Genomic DNA, 20133 nt, shown 5'->3' with positions numbered 1-20133 from the left:
CCATGCACCACTCCCCCCCACGCACCACTCCCCCCCACGCACCACTCCCTCCCCACGCACCACTCCCCTCCCCCCACGCATCACTCCCCCCCCCCCCACGCACCACTCCCCCCCACGCACCACTTCCCCCCACGCACCACTCCCCCCCACGCACCACTCCCCCCCACGCACCACTCCCCCCACGCACCACTCCCTCCCCACGCACCCCCCCCCCCACGCACCACTCCCCCCCCCCCCACGCACCACTCCCGCCCACGCACCACTCCCCCCCACGCACCACTCCCCCCCCACGCACCACTCCCCCCCCCCCACGCACCACCACTCCCCCCCCACGCACCACTCCCCCCCCACGCACCACTCCCCCCACGCACCACTCCCCCCCCCCACGCACCACTCCCCCCCACGCACCACTCCCCCCCCCACGCACCACTCCCTCCCCACGCACCACTCCCCCCCCACGCACCACTCCCCCCCACGCACCACTCCCCCCCCACGCACCACTCCCTCCCCACGCACCCCCCCCCCCCACGCACCACTCCCCCCCCCACGCACCACTCCCGCCCACGCACCACTCCCCCCCACGCACCACTCCCCCCCCACGCACCACTCCCCCCCCCCACGCACCACTCCCCCCCCACGCACCTCCACTCCCCCCCCACGCACCACTCCCCCCACGCACCACTCCCCCCCCCACGCACCACTCCCCCCCCCACGCACCACTCCACCCTCACGCACCACTCCCCCCCCACGCACCACTCCCCCCCCACGCACCACTCCCCCCCCACGCACCACTCCCCCCCCCACGCACCACTCCCCCCCCACGCACCACTCCCCCCCAACGCACCACTCCCCCCCACGCACCACTCCCTCCCCCTCTCCTATAACCGTCTGAATGTTATTAATCTGCGTACGTTCTCTAATCTACGCGTGCATTTTCCTGTATCTCACTTGTCTACTCATCTTACATTTATTAGCTTTACCTGCTCTATGTGGTATATGGAAGCAAGGCGAATTCTCGGTGTGTGAATTGGCATTGGACTCATTTAATCGTGACTTGTACATGAACATGCCGTTATCAGTAAAGGCAAGTATACATCTGCACATTTGCACATTTGCAAGTTTCTTGTGTTTTTATGGGGAATGACCTTTGCATGGCATTGCAGTGTTTGCTACAGCAGTGGTGATTGGAAACCTTGCAGACTATTTAGACACGTGGGGGGGAAGTGTTTGCAAAGGTAAATGATTAACCTGCTTACCTGTTCAGTGCTTACCTGTTCAGCACCTCCCTGCCTCGCGTTCACCTGGTTAGCATCTGCATATTTAATGAGCATTTATACCTGTTTGTGATGCTGGCCAACGCAAGCTCACCCACCTTTGCCTCCACAGTGCAATTTGTTTACTCGTTGCACCAGCTGCTCATTTAAGGCTGAGCCAACCTAGGGGAAGCCAAGTATTGGTTCATATATGACTCACCTCTGATGTTAGCCATGGCCAGTATTTAAATCCACGTTGTTGGGTTCGTAAGTGCAGTGTGCCACCCCTGATGTGTCTGAGAATCTACCTACTGAGTGTGTGGCCTATCCCTTGCTCGGTGTTCCCCAGTAAAGTGTCTGTGTCTGGTGCCCAATGGCGCAGCCTTTGAGTGTGCAGGCGGGGCAACTGCACTGGGGCCCACAGGCCAAAGGGTCCCAGACGAAGAACGAAATTGGACACGGGGGGTGGCGGTGGGGAGGCAATGTCATTCCTTGCACGAGGCCTCATGCCGGCCGTGCTACGCCACTGCCCAGTGACTGCCAGTCGAGTGCACGCTGGTCCAGTTCATACTGTCCTCGTGCGTCTGTGTCTGGTCTCCACGTGTCTACCTGTCCTCTGTCTAGCACTTAACAAATGATGCCTGCCACATTATAGTGTCTACCTGTCGAGTGTGCACTGATGGCACATGACAGTAGTGGCTATGCTCTACACTAATTGAGAATAATTGCCCACACTGTGACAGTGTCCACCAGTCTCAAACCATGAACCACAGAGCAATGCCACTGCCCACTTCTGCCCACATCAGTCATTCGCTGGCAGCGTTTCAGCTATTCACGAGGCTACCTCTGAAGCCATCCACTGGCTCGCTCACCAACCTCCAAACTAACATAGAAAACTTTGCTCATCTCCACGCTCTACAAAATAGTGTTGATATGAGTCTTTGAGCCTCTTTTTGAGTCTACGAGTGTGTATGTGAGTCTTTGGGTGTCTGCATGAGTATTTGGGTCTTTGTGGAAGGCTATTAACCTCTGCGTGAATCTATATCTCAAATCACAGACCAAACAGTAACGCCACTGCCAACTTCAACCATTCGTTGGCAGCGTTCCAGACGGTCACCATGAGGATACCCCTGAAGCTGTTCACTGTCTTGCTCACGAACCTCGACATGATCTTAAAGATGCTGCTGATCAACTCCCGTCCCCTTTTAGGATTATAGGAAAGCAGACCACATGGAGGAGATTATTACAGGGAGGGTCGCTCACCAACTAAAATTCAGCAGGCATGAAATATGCATTGCTTCCCTCGGCAGAACATGGCCAAAATGAAACATGTAGTTTACACTCTGAGACATTCATTAATAAGGGAGATTGCCATTTATCCACGTTTTTTTGGTTGCAGCTGACACACTCATCCTGCGGCAGGCTCTTCCTCATTTTTCACAGAATGAGTGGCGTCTTATATTTTGCGCGTTTTGGCCAGTTCCCAACGGGGATGTGTGGGGCACGGAGATAACGCACGCACATCGCAGCCTTGAAGGCCGGGCGGCTGGCGGCGGTCGAAAGCTTTTTTTGAGCGGTGAGACATCGCGCTGCGGCATGACGCTGCGGCACTTGCCCTGTGGCTGATGACAGCGAGACCATCCCACGGTGCTCAGAAACTCAGGTGCATGCGTGACAAGGCCCGGATATGGGAACACTTTTAAAACATGACGGTTACGCTGTTGTGCACAAACAGGCTGCCGGGCACTAATAAAGCGACCACTGCCTTAAATATGGGAAGTGCGTGGCTGTGCTTTAGAGTCGGGCAGAACGTGTGAGTGGGATTACGGATACATGGCTGTGTGTGAAATAGGATGGATTTGTGGACATCTTTACATAAATGACGGCTGAAACGTGCACAGATACTGGAATAGATGTGGGCGGTTAATTGGTCATGACGGATGTGAAGGTCGGATCTACGACGTACTGTAATTATATAATAGTGCAATGCGAATACACAAAAATTCGGCTTGAAAACAATGGCCTCATTGTTTAGAGGTTTTTGTTGTAATGCTGTATCTACGTTACTGTAATTCTAAAAATACTCCCGCTTTTCAGAGTTTATGGAATTCCTCCGCGTCTTGCTCGCAAAGTGAACCTATGTTATCTTTACATATTGAGCGTTCTAGGCGAGCAAAGGTGGCCGTGATTTATTTCTGTGTATGAGTGTAAGCATCCGGCCTCGTGGTGCTGTGGTTATTGCACGTTACTCATAAGCTTAAGGTCACAAGTTCAAATCCTGGTCATGGTACAAGTCAACCCATCTTGCTACCAGGTCATTCAAAGTATCACTGTTCTGTGGGACATCCGCAGTAGGCACCGTATGGACAGACGACTAGTCCTGGATGTGTGTGTGCGCACACATGCACAGCCCTTTTGCTAATCTACTGCTGGATGAGGGCCTCCGCACACCACGCTGTGTGGGTCATTGGAGTTGTTTGACCATACATCGCCACGTTGGTGAGTGCCGGTCGGTTAAGGTGGGAAACAGATGTTAAGCAATGAAGAGCAGTACAACAATGAGTCCGAGTCCTCAACATTGGGAGGAGGCATTTAATTCGTGAATGTCATGGGAACGGTAACCATGGTAACAGCAATAGAAGAGTGAGAAGGATTCGACTGACTGCCAGTGAGCAAGTCACTCGAGTGACTCGGTGAGTGCTGGACCATCAATTAACGCGACTGCCGAACGTTGAATCCTGTCGAGTACAGTGAGATAGCAACTAGATGCACAGTCGGTGTATTGTATTGTGTACGTTGGGTATTTTGGGGTTGCTCACGACAATGCTGTTAAGTAAGCATGCTCGCCACTGGGCCACGTTTGTATCGAGTGCGTGGTGACTCCAGCAGCTTCCTGATAATTTTGGCAGGCAACTACCAACGTTTGCTCCATGTTGCGATGTGGATGTTACAGATGCTATTGCACTGTTTACAGGAGTAGCCGATTGTGTGACGGTGTCTTGCCCCAATGCCACATTTCAAAATCACGCGTTCAAGCAAGGATACACATTGGTAATTAGCTCCTGCTATCACAGACCAAACTGTGCATGTGCAGGTGCTCGGCAAGCGCAACGCAACCCCCGTGGACTCTGTGCCGTGGCCTAGATTTGACAACCCACTTCTTCTAAAATTGCTGGCAGGTTATAAATTGCTGGCCATTTACGAACAGTAAGAAGTCCCTCTTATTATCCGAGTGAGAAAATGCCAGAGACAAATAATCCGCATTCGCAGGAATTAACTGTGAAGCGGGAGACAAGTGTGCGATTCCAATTCATGCCAAGCGGTTCCAACAAGATCGGAGCACTGCACAGCCCCGCGTAATGCAGCCACCGCCGTTTCACACAATGTCAGCGCGTGCCCTCCGCGGGCTCCTTTGCTGTACGCCGCTCCACTGCTGCCGTGAATCGGAGGCCATCGCTGCTGCGTCGAAGGCGGCGACGGCAGCGGCTCCGTCGCGCCGCGTCTGCCCTGTGCAGCTGTGCACACTCACGGGCCCCCCCCCTCCGGCCTGTGTACACTCTGACTGCAGCAGCAGCAGCAGCGTGGCGGCAGGGCAGCTTTCCCCACTTGTTTTCCCTGCAAACATTATTTTTACTGCGACGCTTTCAAGCAACGGATATCGGTTTCCAGTTTCTGGCCGTTGAAGGTTGTAGCCACGGGCGTGGTTTTTTTTTCCTCACGTTTTTGTTTTTTTTGCCACAGGCAGCAACAGCAATGGACAGGAAGCTGAAACAAGGAAATCTCAAAACCCCTCACGGTTGATGCAGTGCCTGTCACCTCGGTGACATTCCCGTGATCGATTTGTGGCCCTGGACTGCGCCGTAGAACTGTGGGCACATCCTAGTACCCTGCTCTCTGTCACCACCATACACTTCACACGTGGCCAAGAGTGGGCTCGATCATTCACTCACTCATTCACTCACTCACTTATTAATTCACTCATTCACTCACTCGTTGCCTCTCCTGCTTGTCAAATTGATGCCTCATGCGGGTGGTGATCCATTCGCTTCGTAAGGCACAGGACACTAGGAACAATCGCATAGCTCAGCTTTTGAGGTTTGAGTCTATTTTGAATTAGTCCCTTTCATTTATTTTAATCCTTTTCTACAGTTTCATCCTCGTCGTGCTGTTGGAGTCATCACGCCACGAGACGACGAATCCGTTCGGATCTCTCACAGTGCAGTGCGACCCTTAATGTTAGAGGACGACTCGCAGAAGTGGATGTCACAGAGCTACCCCTCAAATCCCTTCAGGTGACCTCTGGCCAATAGAGTGGAGGGCTGCACTCTCCCACCGCTCTGCTACTGAGAGTGACCCGATATATTTAATTTTCAGAGCCCGTATTTACCCAAATTAAGTGCAGACACTAATTTCATGCCATGGTTTTTGTGTGCAGTCCTTCGTGACCGAGCTGAGACCCTCAACTCGCTACACTTGGTAACCCGGTTTAATCTCAGGCAGCCGAAACACATTCAAGCCCAGGATCTCAGTCTTGCCAGCTCAGCGCACTGACCTCTGATCCACACAGCCACCTCTCAGCTTTTAAGGCCATTAGCTCTTCATACTCGCGCCGCCTTTCTTCATTGGTCGGGCGAGGTCTCCATCACCCTTGGCACTGAAGATCAGAAGGAATGCAAGAGGAAGGCAAATAAATAATCGGCACGCTTGTCGGCACGTCCGCCGGCCTGGGCTTTCACGGGGACGAGGGATGAGTGTGGGGGGCGTTGACGATGATGCAGGTGTGTTGGGTGGGGGGGGGCTCCTCGCTGTCGGATTTTGCGGAGGATCACGGGAGTGCGGCGCTGACCGACGGCCAGGTGACTGAGCCACTCCTCGGCCGTTGTGGCGACGGGGGCCCTGCGGTCCGCTGCACTTGTTGCAGAGCGATAGCGCTGCTGCTGCTGCGGCGGCGGCCTCCCCCCTCTCGGGCATGATGCTGCAGATTATTTTTCCTCGAGCGCCTGCGACGGCACGCCGTAATTGTCATGCGCAAATGGTGCTTCGCCGTCGCGAAGCGCAGAAAATACAAAAAAATATGGAACCGTTCCATCTGGGGGCCGTCTGTCGGCGGAAAAATTCGACGTGTTTCTCTTAGAGGCCGCGTGCGTTTCATCTCGTGCTCCAGCGACGGGGCCTGAATGGCGAGGGTCTTTCCTCGCCCGTTGCTCGCTCGATGCAGCGGGAGGGATCGGGCGCTTTCATGCCGTCCTTGAAATGAAAGGTCCGACTGTGACGGGGCACTTTTGAACCCGGCGGCAGTCATTTATGCGCTGCCCGTGGTCATAACGCTTCGTAATTTTTCTCACCCAGACGCCGCGAACGAGTCGTGACGCAGAAATAAACATTGCCCGCACACCCTCAGCTGGTGGGGGCTGAAAAAAACAACGAAAGTCAAATTGGAACGGAATCCGTGGACACAGCCAGAGCTGCCACAGAGATACCTGGTGACTCTGGTGGAATTGCACGTTGCACGTGAGGGGCGGGGTGGGGGGGCCTGACTCACGAGTGACAAAAGCCAGGCCTGTTCTTGGGTCCTATTTATGTGAGGAGAGGGGACAATTCCTCCTTTTGCCCTCCCCCACCACCTCTACCTCTGGGCATCCCTGCACATCCATCATTGTGCAGCCTTTCAAGTCGGAGGGTTTCACGTTGCCTGCGTATCGCTGCGTTGTCGCGGGGGGCGGAGGAGCGCCCACGAGCTCCCGCGGACTCGCCGCGGGATGGCCGCACTGAGGCGGGCGTGCTCTGAGACGCAGGAGTCTAAATGCAGAGACACGGACGGGGGTGCGAACCCGTACGCGATTCGTCTGCGGGCTTCCGTGGCAAATTAATGGGGACGGCGCGATACGCGTAACGGCCTCGTGTTTTATTTACGCGGAGAAGACGGCGACATCGCTCCGCTAATAGTTTCCTCCGGTATTCCCTCGTTTGCCAATTAAAAGCCAAGATTAATGGCTAATTAGTTGAGGCATTTTCAACTGTCATCAAATGCTATTTCAGCTTCTCCTGAACCCCTGCACATCTCGTCTCTTGTGACACTCGGCGAGGTGATATGGCCAGCTGAGTAAGTTAGGCTTGCGATAGCTCTCCTTCTGCTGGAGGCATCGTCATCATCATCATCATTTAGCAGCCTTGCTGAATGAAGTCCTGTCCTTGTGTATGGTACTATATTTGAAAAGAGGTGCATAATGTACTTGTGTGTGAATACATTATTTAATTAATTCTTAGTATGTACGTGTGTATAATATATATGCATCTGTCCATTATGTATACATATATTACTATACATTGAATAGTACATTCCAGACCATCTAAGTTCACTGCTGGATGAAGGCATCTCCATGCTGTGTTGGTCATGGGGTTTGTTTGACCATACTTCACCACGCTGGTCGGGGCCAGTTGGTGAAGCAGGCAGAGGTGGTGGGTGCAGGCCTAGTTGAGGCTGACTCACCGCTCATGTTGGCTATGGTTGGGAATGGAACTCAGGTCGCTGGGTTCAGACCACAATGTACGAACCGCCGCTCCACTGTTTCATTACGGAGCTATTTAAACAATGAAGAGGCTCTCAGCCAAACAGCCAAGGCTGTTCCTAGGCCCACGTTGCCAACATCACCAAGGGGGGACCTGTAGGTCGGCAGAGCAATGCCATTGCTCCGTTTGCATCGGGCATCTACATTGTGGGGTGGAGCAGTAGTTGCCGCACTTCGCCAATTACCCGGCGACCCGAGTTGGATTCCCTGCCACGTCTGACATCAGCGGCAAGCGATGTCAGAACCGGTCCTGTCATCCACCCCAATGACCCGCACTGACCAATGTGGTGAAGTATGGTAAAGAAAACCACGCCATGACCAACATGGCATGGGGGGGGGGTGTATTGAGAATGGTTGTAAATGCGTTTGTGTTGTAGCGGTACTGCTCGTGATGTTTTCGGCAGATGTGGTAAACCTCGTGGGTGAAATCCGCCATACCACAGAGAGTCATCCTCGTCGCATGATGGCCAAACCAATGTTTAATTCTCTGAGCTGGAGTTTAGCCAAATTGAGTGCATGACCAAACTTAATGTGACGGCTTTATTTTTTCCTGGGCGGTCGATTCGTGACCGGGGCTGTGACTACCAACTCTCTACACTTGAAAAACTTTGTTTAATCACGGGTGGTGGCTGAATCACCGAGTGGAACCTGGGATCTCAGCGGTGGCAGCTCAGGGTCCCTGACCTCTGGGCCGTCCGTGGCCACCTCCTCGTCAAACCACCGGTTGTGGAAGTGGACGGCGAGCGGTCGCGCCGGTCGTCTGACGATCGAAAGCGTCGAAACGTGGCCACCGACACGGCGACACGGGGATCGAGGAGCGGGCCCGCGGCGCTCTCGCGACGATTACCGCCCCGCAAGTGGAATGAGGAAGTGCGGGCCGGTGGGGGGCGGCCGTGCCCTTTTGCCGCATCGCTGCGCTCGTGTGCGAGAGAGAGGGGGTGGGTGTGCCGATGACTGGGTGTGCCGCCCCTCCACCGCCCGCCGCATGCCTCGGCAGCTGCACGTGGCCCGCCGACGGCCAACTTTGCAAACGAGCCGTAGAGACGCAGCCTCGCCCAGCCCCGCTTCCCATGTCGCTCCGACCTCGTCATTGTCGCGGTCAGCGGGGACGCTTCCGTGTGAAATTAGCAGAACGTTACATTGTATGCTCGGCAACTCTTGTGGGCTGTCACAATTTACCATCAGTAGGCGTGTGCCAATATTAAAATCCTTTGACCACGTGCGGATTTTCAAACCTTAATTATGGTGCACCGCTTTGTACAATGAAGAGAAAATTATTTGACTTGCTCTTTTACTTGGAATATCGGTACACGGTAATTGTTCGAAGATAGGCAGCTGACTGCTTTGGTCAGCAGGGTTCGCAAGGGCGACATTTGGCCATGTGGATTTTCTTACTTTCTGTTGTTCATATCACTACTTCTTATTGTGCATACGCACTGATTTAATGGACATTGTGATCTTGTAGCATAGTGGAGTGCATTGTAACTGTATAGCGTGAGAGAAGGATTGCGAGAGTGCGTCTTTAGTGTGCCCCGTGGCACTTATTTTAGCACAGTGTGATGTTCCTGACACCCAGTGGTGCTGCGATGCAGTTCACACCGAGGTGCAAGAGGTGGGGAGGGGGGACTTTGCTTCTCCGTAACGAGAACACGTGGCCACGGCACTCGGAAGGTCCTCGTGCTTATTAAAAACTCCCACAAGCCGCGTGTCTCGAGCAATTGACAATGAGCATCGACTGAACTCTGAGCAACGCGTCATGGCCTTGCGTCTCATCCACGTCGTTGGCAGTTCCAAATACGCTGTGTCTGAGCAGGAACATAAAACACGAGACTGATCAATGTCCAACTGCCGTCCGATCCCATCGTAAACTTCCACCGAAGAGGCACTTTCCAGACCACAGAGCACCCGCAGGTGGGCACTCGTAGGTGGGCACTTGTACGCACAGGCAACAGCCACGGAGGTCGGTTCGCACCCCTACTTATCGGAACATGCGTGGTGCACAATTGAAAACAAAAGCAAAGGTTGCTCTCTCCGTGCGCGATTGCAATTAGAGCTCCCACCGGCAGCTGAGGCTCGTCAATAAAGCAGCCCAGCGCCACCGCGCCGTGATTTGTCTCTCCCTGCTTACGCAAAACGTTTCCGCGAATTGGACTGCGGGGACGGAACGAGAACACTGTTCGTCTCTGCCGACGCTGTTGGGCCCTATAAAGACGCAGCGTGTCACGTGACGCGCCGCGCTCTCCTCGCCGTTACCCGCGAGGTGGCCGGGACGCTAAGCCGGCACCGCTGAGGTCCTGGGTTCGAACCCAGGTTTCGGCTGCCTGTGAGTGTAAACCAGGTGTAGCAAGTGGATGGTCACTGCCTGGTCATCAATAATAAAACACATTATTATACAATATTTAGTTAGGTTCTGAATTTACTCTGACTGAATGCCAGCGCTGAGAATGAAAAGTATCGGCTTGACTGTCATGCGATGGACATTGCTCTGAGTGGCAGTGGGAGTGGGACAGTGCTACCCCCTGATGTGTGGGCCATGGTCACTGGAAGAGATCTCGGAGGTTGGCCGTCGCACCGCTTCGCGTTACGAGCATCGCCTCTCCTGGATCACATGGCTCCTGAGTCATTGCAAACGATCCCCATTTCCAGTGAGGGTCGTGTGCTATTTCTATAATAATAAAAAATGGCTCGTACGTGGAGACGCGAAGAGAGGCAAACCGCAGCGCTTGCACGTCTCGCTTGATACGGCTCGCTCTTTAGCCACAACCATTTCTCTTTCGTTCGACAAAGCGTCCCCGCGTCGTCTTAACCTGCGCGGTGCAGCGCGGTCAAATTGCCGCCGGGATCCACGCAGCGCGGGGAGGTCCTCATCCAGCAGTGGATTTGGCAGCGGGGCCACGTGCACGCGCCCGCGTGCACGTTTCGGCGTCGCAGCCCGACGCTGGTAAAGCAGCGGCGGCGGTGAGCGTTTGGTGTCGAAGCTCTGAGGAATTGGACGGAGGGAGGTGTTGGTCCATTAGAGGCCTCGGTAGGTCATACGCACACACACACACATGTCAGTTAGACCACTAGAGTGGCCGTGAGCCGCCCAGCCATTTGTATTAGCAGATGTCGGCGTGCGCATTGCTTTAGGGAAATGGCAAGAGAGTCAACAGTGTGCGTGGTTGCTAGGCTACATGACTACATCGCCATACAGCCGCAGCATAATAATGTCACAGCGTACAGCCTCTGCTCACTGTATGCACGGGGGAAGGGGGCCAGGACCCAGCGCTTGTGGGACACCGCCGCTGCGGTGTGTGATGCCTGCAGCGCGGTGTGTGATGCCTGCGGTGTGTGATGCCTGCAGCGCGGTGTGTGATGCCTGCGGTGTGTGATGCCTGCACGCTCAAGGGCATGCAGACGCTGGGACGTGACCTCTAACGCCACGATCGGGGGTGTTTCTCGCAGCCTACACAATACCTCTTCTGAGATGTCTAGCCGGCGTGAAAGAGTCGGCCCAATAATATGTGCGGGGGTGCTCTCGAGCTCCCTCCCAGTGGAGGCATTTTCAGCGTGAGCGACCTGTTAGAGGGCTGCACGTTGATTGATTCCTACAATCTTATCAGAAAGGCTTTTAAGTGTGCAAACGTGCTGGACAGCATCGGGCACTAAATCACGTGCCCTGGGTTGGTGCGAAGAGCAGAACCTGCATATGAAATGTGTCTGTATTTAAATGCCAAAGTTAAATAGATAGCACGGTCCTTAAACATCTGCTGCGTGCCAATTACTGATGTCAGTTATTTATTCAGAAGACTTTGTCAGGAGGGTCCTGGATCGGGACATTCGGCCAATTCCATGAATGAACGGAGGAAAGTGGAGGACCCGGAGAAAACCCACCCGCACGGGGCAGATAGCATACGGACATAGGGACTCCACAGACAGTCTCTATGCATTTAGTGGACCGAATCTATCTGTAGACCGCATCCTTGGCTGTGCTGCCCATTGACTGGGAGCTCGCAGCCCTGGCCAGCTTGTGATGCCACTGCGTGGGGTTTCACGGTTGTGCTGTGTAGCTCTTCGATGTGTTGAATAAGCCACCAGCATGTGGAGCGAAACGTCGGGCATCATGCCAGACAAGACGCGGTGCGGTCTGCTACCGCTTTGCAGAGCTGTCATTATATTACGCAATTAAACTTCTCCACTCTCAAGCAATTTGCACTTCCAGAGGGGACTGGAATATGTAATTGAAAATCCATATTTTAATTCCATTTCAGGTGAAATAAAAATGATTATACTGTACAGCTTGGGCCACTGTGGCGTGTAATCCCAGAGTACCATCATAGTACCATCATCATAGTACGCTCCATGAGCGGAAGCTTGAGAGGGCCCCTCTAGAGGGTGTTTTGGCATACTCCTCCACTCTAGAATACCCACACTTTACCCCACCACGCGCGACCTGATGATAGACCTAACTGCAGTGAACCCATTTGTTTCACTGCTGCTGGGTGGACAGAGGGGATGGGGGGGGGTTTGAGAAACCTGCACCATTGCTTCAACTGCCGTGCTGGGAGATGGAATCAAACCGACGACCTCTGGATTGCAAGTCCAGTGTATCAAACGTTACACCACAGGAGCATCCCTTGATTGATGATCGGAGGGCTTTGCGATACACTCCGTCATCCGCCGATACAGAAACAGCCGCAGTTCCATTCCAGCTCCACATGCTCCTGGCACGTTGAGCGAAACGTTTGACAAACAGCACATAGCAGCACAACTCTGAGCACATCGAGAGCTGTGTACGGCTCAAACCGCCAAAATCCCGCACAATAGAAATGTCAGCAGTTTAGCATTTGTCACGGGGCATTTTACAGGTCCCCTCAAAGACCCCGCAGCCCGCTGATGATGAGAGAGCCCTTTGTCCGGGTCCCATTCTCGGGTGCCGCTCGCCAGACCGGTACCGGCACGCACGGAGTGCACGGAGCGTCGCGCCCCCTTTATTCGAGCAGCCTCTCACAGCGGGGTGAGCGGACCGTGTCCGGGCCTGGGTGTGCGCGACGCGCTCCGGGTTCATTGCTGCCGACATCAAACGCTGGCTGCAGCAGCAGCAGCAGCGATGACAGCAGAAGAGCATCAGCGATGGCAGCAGCTGTGTGAAGCTGGGCACCGGCGTCTCGGTTCCTTCCCCTGGGCGCCCGGAGAGGCGACGTGGAGGATGAGGGATCCGGCAACTCCTCACGTCCATGCTTCCTTCTTCCCCATCGTCAACACTGCACAGCCAAGAGAAGTTGTTTCTATTCTGTCATGCGAATGGTAAGAAATGCTGCGTCCCAGGTTAAACAAAACGGTGAGATGCAGCGAAGAGATTGGCTCGTGTGCCGATGCCAAGTGGATCGTTACATCACAGGACCCGGAGAGATGGCAGCGGCTTGGGTAGACCTTCATCCAGCAGTCGATTGGTCACAGCTGATTTTGATGATGATGATGAATACTCGCAAATACATATGTGACGTACAATTGCACTACGATTAGAAATACTTTTTTACAAATCCTTGTCAATCCACTGCTGTATGAAGGCCTTCCCACTCCTGTCGTCCAATGGGGGTTGTTGGACCATACTTCGCCGTACCAGTCAATGCGTGTTGGTGAAGGGGGCATGGCCGGGGCCGCTTCACAGGCGATGCGCTGCAGTTCGACCCCACAAATTGCACAACTCCCTCTGCTACTGGGAGTGAGCATGCAGAGTGAATAATGTAGACGACAATGCAATTTTGCGTGCGGTTTGATATAAGTGTCTGGGGCTTAGCGTGGGGCTGGGGAATACGTGCGTTTTGTTGTCTTGAACGTTTTTTTTACGCATCAAAGCGTCGCGCGCTCAAAGAATTCGACGGGGCCCGATAGAACTGATCCACGCGCCCTGCGCCGTGATGTCGGTGCGAGGCGCCGATGGCTTTGGAGGTCGCGGAGCGGAGCTGGGGGAGCGCGGGGATGAGGTCGCGACCCTTCTTCCCGCGCCGTAGCGGAGGAGCCGTCAATGCCAGAGGCCCGGTTGTTTCGCCGAGAGGGCGTTCCGTAGCGGATAATTTAGTCGGCGTCGGCGCGACCCGCGGCGTTCGCCGGAGACTGCGGGGAGCTGCGGGGCGGAGCGCCGTGGCCGTGACGGTCGGAGCGTGGCCGTGGCTCTGAATGTTATGAAATCGTCTTCTGCCGTACTTCTGTTGCGCGGAGTGGATCGGTGACGTTTATCCGTTCGTCGAGGCTGCTGAGCGAGCCGGCGGACGGCTTCAAGGTGGAGCCGCTCGGTGAATTTCTGGAGATGTGAAGCGACATTGTCAGGAAACGTTGGGTGCTAAAGCGTGCTGATTATGATTGATAAGCGTAGGATGACAGGCCAGTGATGCAGTGTCCTAGACGTAACGTAATTTAAAAATGATCAATCCTTTACTTCGAGATAATACGTGAATATGTACATTGACAGTCCCTTCCTTGAACGGCCTTCGCGCGCGGGAGAGATTGTATCTGTTTGTGTCCGTACAAGGTTAAGTAAATGTCGTTGCGTGCAGCTGATTCGGGGGGCTACGATGGTGACTCTCATTGCTCACTGTTAATAAAACAGGTGGCGTGCGCGTGATTTATATGGTACGTGTCAGCTCCTCGCTCTCAACGATAATTACGGAGGCAAATTCTTTGCTGCTGACGATTCTTATGAGCGCGGGGTCGACCGTCTCAGCGGCGTCCACGAGCCCAGACGAGGGAGAGAGACCAAAGTGGTTGGGACTGGATGCATCACGCAGTCGGAGGTGAACCGTCGGGTGCTGCGGGAGGTGATCTCTGCGGTCAAGTGTGGCTGCTATCGCAGTAACGTTGCCCACATGTACGTTGAACTTCTTTCGCACTACATACATAATCGACTAGCATGCAGTAGCTACCGAGCGTGCAGGCAGTGCAACTGCGCCCATTGCTCGTGGGCCGAGCCGCCCAGCGAGCGCCACCAGGAGCAGCGGGATCCGGACGGAAGGCCCCCGGCGACCCTCCGCTGGGTCGCCCGTGGAGCCAGCGGCACCGCCAGCTGTGACCCCAACCCGGCAAGCTGCCCAACCGCGGCGAGTGGAAACTGTTGACGGTGGTGGTGGTTGTGGTGGCGTTTCGCTTCACATGCCGATTAGCACGGTCGGCTACGTACGGTGCGAAGGAAGTTAAACATCCGTACATTTGATACAGTAAACGAAATGGGCCGCCCCGTCCAATAGACCCCGTCTACGTAGCCCGGCGCCTCGGCCACTCCAGCACATGGGCCCCCGTGCAGTCGCACCCCCTGTACACTTCACACCTGTGCCGCTGTGTGGTTGGACGCATTGACAAACTCCCGCTGTAAGCTGCGGGAATTTGCCTTATGGTCCTGCACGGCGTGCTATCTCTGTTTGAAGTTTCTCTTTTGGGGTAGTAAGTTGATTTTAGCGTTCACATCCACACGTAATGGCTCCTCGCTATGGCATCGGTGTGAATGAAATAAAAAATTAAATTAGGAATGAAATTATAAATTGGCTATGTCGAACCGCCCCGCGGATGTGTCGGTGGCAGCGTGGCACGGCACCCGCCTTATGTGCACCGCGCAGGAGTGCCACTTTTCATTTTTGTTCCGCGCGGCGTCGAAGGAGAGAATGAGTCGCCGCGTGCGCCGCTCCTCCGTGCCGCTGCTGGGGAGAGAGGCGGAAGCGGCTGCTCGCTGACTGCGCTGGAAGTGGGCGCTCGGAGATGCGACGAGACCAAAGGGGCACCGCGGTGGCTATGAGATGTTAACTCCCTCGCCTGGTATGCAGGAGGTCGTGGGTTCGATCTCGACCCCGACGCCGATTTGTATATTTTGAGTTTGCGTGTCTCTCTGCCCGTGGCCACGTGGATTTTCCGCCAGGTCCTGCGGTTTTTCCCTCCACATTTAGAATCAACGTTCGTTTGTAGTATTTGGCTACTATAAATTTCCACATGATGATAAGCCACTTCGTTGAGCTATCATTTGTGGCCAGGTCGCTTCTGAAAAAGAACTACATAGCTCAATGGGCCCTACCTGCTAAAATAAAAATAGTTTAGTCTCAAAGTTGCGACTCACTGCGTCGTGCGTCACGATAGAAACCAGTCAATCAATCAATACGGCCGTCCACGTTGCATAAAACGGCGTGTGTGCCTGTGAGCTCTGGTGCCAGTGAGGTTTATCCGCCTGCCGTGGCCCCGCATGCATTGTGGACACTGACCCGAAGGTTGTTTTGAAATTACAAAATTACCCTGAGCACGCCCGGTCTCGTGAGATGTCTGCCGCTGAGTCGGGTTGAGCCTGGTTAGTACTGTCTGGCAGTGCCACGCGTTGTAGGTGTGCGCTGTGCAGTAGCCGAGATGTGGATTCTTTGTGAATCCCTGGGGCTTTGAGCATTATCCCTTCACGGTTTCTCTGGATGCTCCGGTTTCCTCCCACATTCCAAACGATGATTAATGGAATTGTGCAAACATCTCAACGTAGTGCTGATAATCAGCGAGGCGTTTGTTTCTGGATAAACCAAATAATAATAATTCTTGCAAGTCTAACAATGATTTAAACACTTACTTGCTATTAATTCATGTTTCTTTTTGACCATTTGCATACGAACTTGCGGTGTTTTGTTGTAAAAAATGTCAGCTGTGCACGAATTGGAAACCCTGCGAGACGTGTCCACTCATCAGACCTGCACGTGTCTTCACAGCCTCCCGAGTGCCGTGCGGGGGAGCGAGCGATTGGCGCGGGGCGAGGAAGGCGTGGAGACGGTGGAAACGTGCGTGGAACGTGGCCACGGGTAACCGCGTCGCATCGCTTGGGTCGCTCCGTATGTCGTGTGGAGATGCGCGCCAAGTTTCCTCCTCTGCTTCGGATTCGTCGGGAGTTGTGACATTGCACTCTGCAAGGAGGAGGAGGGGGTCCTCTTTTGTGATGCTGATAACATTTTCCTTCCCTTGGAAGCAGCTCCGTTGTTGGGGACGTCCGGAATGAACTGCGTCCACCTATGGAACCAAGTCGAGTCCCTGGTACAGGTCCCGTAGCGTGGGTCCTGCTGCAAGCGATCAAACGGGGCCCAAAACGTACAATTCCCCTCCGGCCCATGTGCCCCGGTGCAGCTACACCGCCTGCGCCCTCGCTGGCTACAGAACCGGTAGCACAATGGTAGATGATTCGGCCATTCCAATAAAGCTTCTCATAGACTAAACGCGGTACTAATTGCACGTTTTATAAACTTGCACCATTAGCGATTAGGGCCGGGTATTAGCAAGCTAAGCCGCAGCGGCTTGCCGCTGGATTATTTAATAGCGGCTCTGTCTGAGTCATCGCACAAGAGGCCGCTTGATGCATTCCTGTTCCATCGGCGCGCTTTAATGCACAATGAAGGCATCGCGCTCGCTGCGCACACACAACGCGGAGTGTTTGCAGCCTCGTGGGGAGGAGAGCGCGGGGGCGGTGCGGGGAAGCCAAAGCGACTGCCGCCCTCCCTGCTGCCGGCATCTTCCGTAGACGGTGGGACAGTCGCGTGCCACGCGGCGCACGGGGAACCTTCCTCGCCCACATCTTGCAGGAGAATACAACATACAAAAACAAAACGATGGGACTAATAAAATGGTTTAGGCGAGTCGCCTTTGGGAAGGTCTAAATCCAGCAGTGTGTTGCTCAGGGCTGTTAATTAAATGGAGGTGGTTAGGGTGGCCACCACGACGGTGGAATATCGCTACAATGCGGGAAGAGGAACACACCGCGGCTCAGACGTCATGTTATTTGCACTCGGGCAAGACCGAATTAAAATAAAAAAAATTTACGTGATTAATTCCGGCATTAAAGATTCCTCTGCTTAGTAGGAGAGGGTTAAATCAGGCGGTGCAATTATAACTGTGATGTTAAATATTGTTCATGTTTAATTTGGTCGCTCGTTCACTTGTTGGAGGTCTTCCAGAAAAATTACGAGATGTGAAATGTGTTTTACACAATGGGCATTGTGTGTGTGTACATACACACAATGTGCATTGTGTATGTGAACATACATCACTTGCTCGTTGCGTTATTCTGTTCAACTAAAAGTGCACTGCAAATGCTTTTAGCGGCAACGAGAGATGAAAAAATGGCAACACATTTTGTAATTTTACGTGGAGCCACTGCGATTGGCAACATCATTTTAAGCGCTGTAGGCAAGCAACATGTTGACGATTGTGTTCGAGGTTCCGCTGGAGACGGCACCCAGCCGCCCGGCACTCGCGAGCGCTGCGCTTGAGATTTAAACATTCCTCCTCTGGTTCGCTGAAGAACCAAATCAATGTTTTACCCACACGACAATTTTATTTGATTGGCGCTGTTGGGCGTCAGAGGGCAGAGATGAAGACCGGCATGAGACCTGCGCGGCGATCCATGCAAAGTGATCGTGAAATGTGAATCATGACTTTGGTCGTGAAAGCCTCTGCGTCAGCTTGAGAATTGGCGACTGCCTGTTCATGCAAACGACATGCCCACACTACGTTGAGGCTCGTGGAGCGAAAGAGATTTGACAAACGAGGCAGGCAACAATACAGAGGAGAAACTGTAGAAATTACTAAAAATGTATTGAATTGCAACCTCGCATCGTTGCAAATCTTTGGATCTCTAAGAGGTCAAATCGTTGAATGTTAATTGCTAGCAAGCGCATACCATTCTGTGCCATTAATGAGTCGGGCGGCAACAATACCATCACACGAAGCCTGCGCAGCGCCACGCGTTCCGCCCCGTGGTTTAATTCCCTCCCGTCGTCTCTCTTCCCAGGTTCTTATCTTAGCCTTGCTCGATTCCACAAATATGTCACGCTCTTGCCTCTGACAATTCTCATAACACTGTTTAGAAACATGCGTTTAAGAGTATTAATCCTGCTGTACATTTCCACGTGATAAGCCACTTCGTTGAGCTATCATTTGGGGCCAGATCACTTCCAAAAAAGAGCTATATAGCTCAGTGGGCCTTACCTGGTTATTTTTTTTTTAATGTTTGAATATTTTATAGTTTAATTAATTTGCCATTGCTGATCCTCAAGTGGAATGCCCGCTCGTCTCCACGATCCATCGCGAGCGAGTCGCCACTGTCCCCGTGCTATTTTTGTTTGCTGGGAAGTCGGGGCTCACGGAGCTGCACGACGCAGGAAACACCGCGGCTTGGATCTCCGCCTCAATAATTAATTAGGGACATTATCGGCCGTGATTTTCCCGTGCTCATTAGGAGAGAGCTGGCGCCATCGTCACGCACAGTCATCGCCGTGAGACGGCTGTCCTGTCGAGGTGTTCACAACACTTGTTCCCGAGACAGAGATAGCCGCCGTTTAGCGTTAGAGAAAGTGCTGTTAGGGAGCACTGACTCGTTCCTGCTACAGGAATGTGGAATTCCCCAGCACTTGCTCAGGACTGTAACCGTGAGATGGCCACCACCTCCATGGTCATAGAGCAGTAGATCGCTGTCTGGCTGTTGACTTTGACGATTCAAAACGTGCGCCGTTCGAGGCGATGAGCGGCTATCGCGTGGCGGAGGCGTTGAATGCCACGCTGCAATCGGTATTGCGGTGCCCGGCTCGGTGGCGGACGGGGCCTCTGGGCCCCCGTGTCCCCTTGCTCTGCACGAGCGCGAGCAGCTGTCGCACGTTGACGGACCGGCGCGGCGCTCCCGTGGCCGACAAGCGGAGTAACTGTACCCTGCACGCTGCCACAGCGGTGTCGTGGTTAGCACGTCTGTGCTCGCGTCTGTGCTCGATTCGATCTCCCGGCGCGGCAGTTGTAACGAAGGTGCGAGCTTCTCAAATGTCCGCCTCCGTCTACCCGGCGGTATTGATCGATGCACCGCGGTTATCGCCAGGTCGCGTGCGGTGGGGTGTTTCAACCTCTTCCAAGAGGTCGCCCTGATGAATGCCCTTCTGCCAGCAGTGGCGTGAGAAAAGAATTGCAGGACTGCACCTTTGCCGTGAGCTATCCTGGGGGGCGTGCGCGCGTGACGGGGGCTGAGTGGTGCGTGGGAGGCCGGTAGCTGCAGCGGCGTCAGTTGTCTTTATAGTTCCCCTGCGCCTATCATCTCGCCGCACAGGAAGTGAGTTACTTCATAAAATACTTTTATATATATAAAGCATATATCATGAAGTGTGGTTTTTAATTGCATGCTTACATTAGGGCCCACAAGCGAAATGACTGAGGCCATCTCATGGCTATGTTTTGCGTAATGAAAGAACCTCCGTGAAGCTGCATGTGGTTATTGAGATTGTAAAAGGAAACGTCGTGAAGATTTCTCAATTCCACCGCTGTGTGCTGCAATGTGCTGCAATGTG

At 53.8% G+C, this 20133-nt stretch overlaps 1 protein-coding gene across 3 annotated transcripts in view; it reads left to right on the top strand.

Moving 5' to 3' along the window:
* LOC144732943 (CYFIP-related Rac1 interactor A-like) overlaps positions 1-20133 on the top strand; it is a 60723-nt gene that overhangs the window by 4302 nt on the left and 36288 nt on the right. Inside the window, exon 2 of one of the 3 annotated variants that reach the window (XM_078614635.1) lies at positions 16528-16596. The exons of 1 other annotated variant lie outside the window; for it this stretch is intronic. The gene's annotated coding sequence lies outside the window, so the exon portion shown is untranslated. Of the gene's footprint in view, positions 1-16527; positions 16618-20133 lie in introns of all 3 variants that reach the window. One more of the 3 variants, XM_078614620.1, reaches the window with a different exon arrangement.

This window comes from Lampetra planeri, chromosome 2, assembly GCF_965212315.1.
Source record: "Lampetra planeri chromosome 2, kcLamPlan1.2.h2, whole genome shotgun sequence".
Classification (NCBI taxonomy): Eukaryota; Metazoa; Chordata; class Hyperoartia; order Petromyzontiformes; family Petromyzontidae; genus Lampetra; species Lampetra planeri.
The sequence above is the reverse complement of the archived record's forward strand: the minus strand, read 5'-3'. Positions and strand labels throughout refer to the sequence as shown.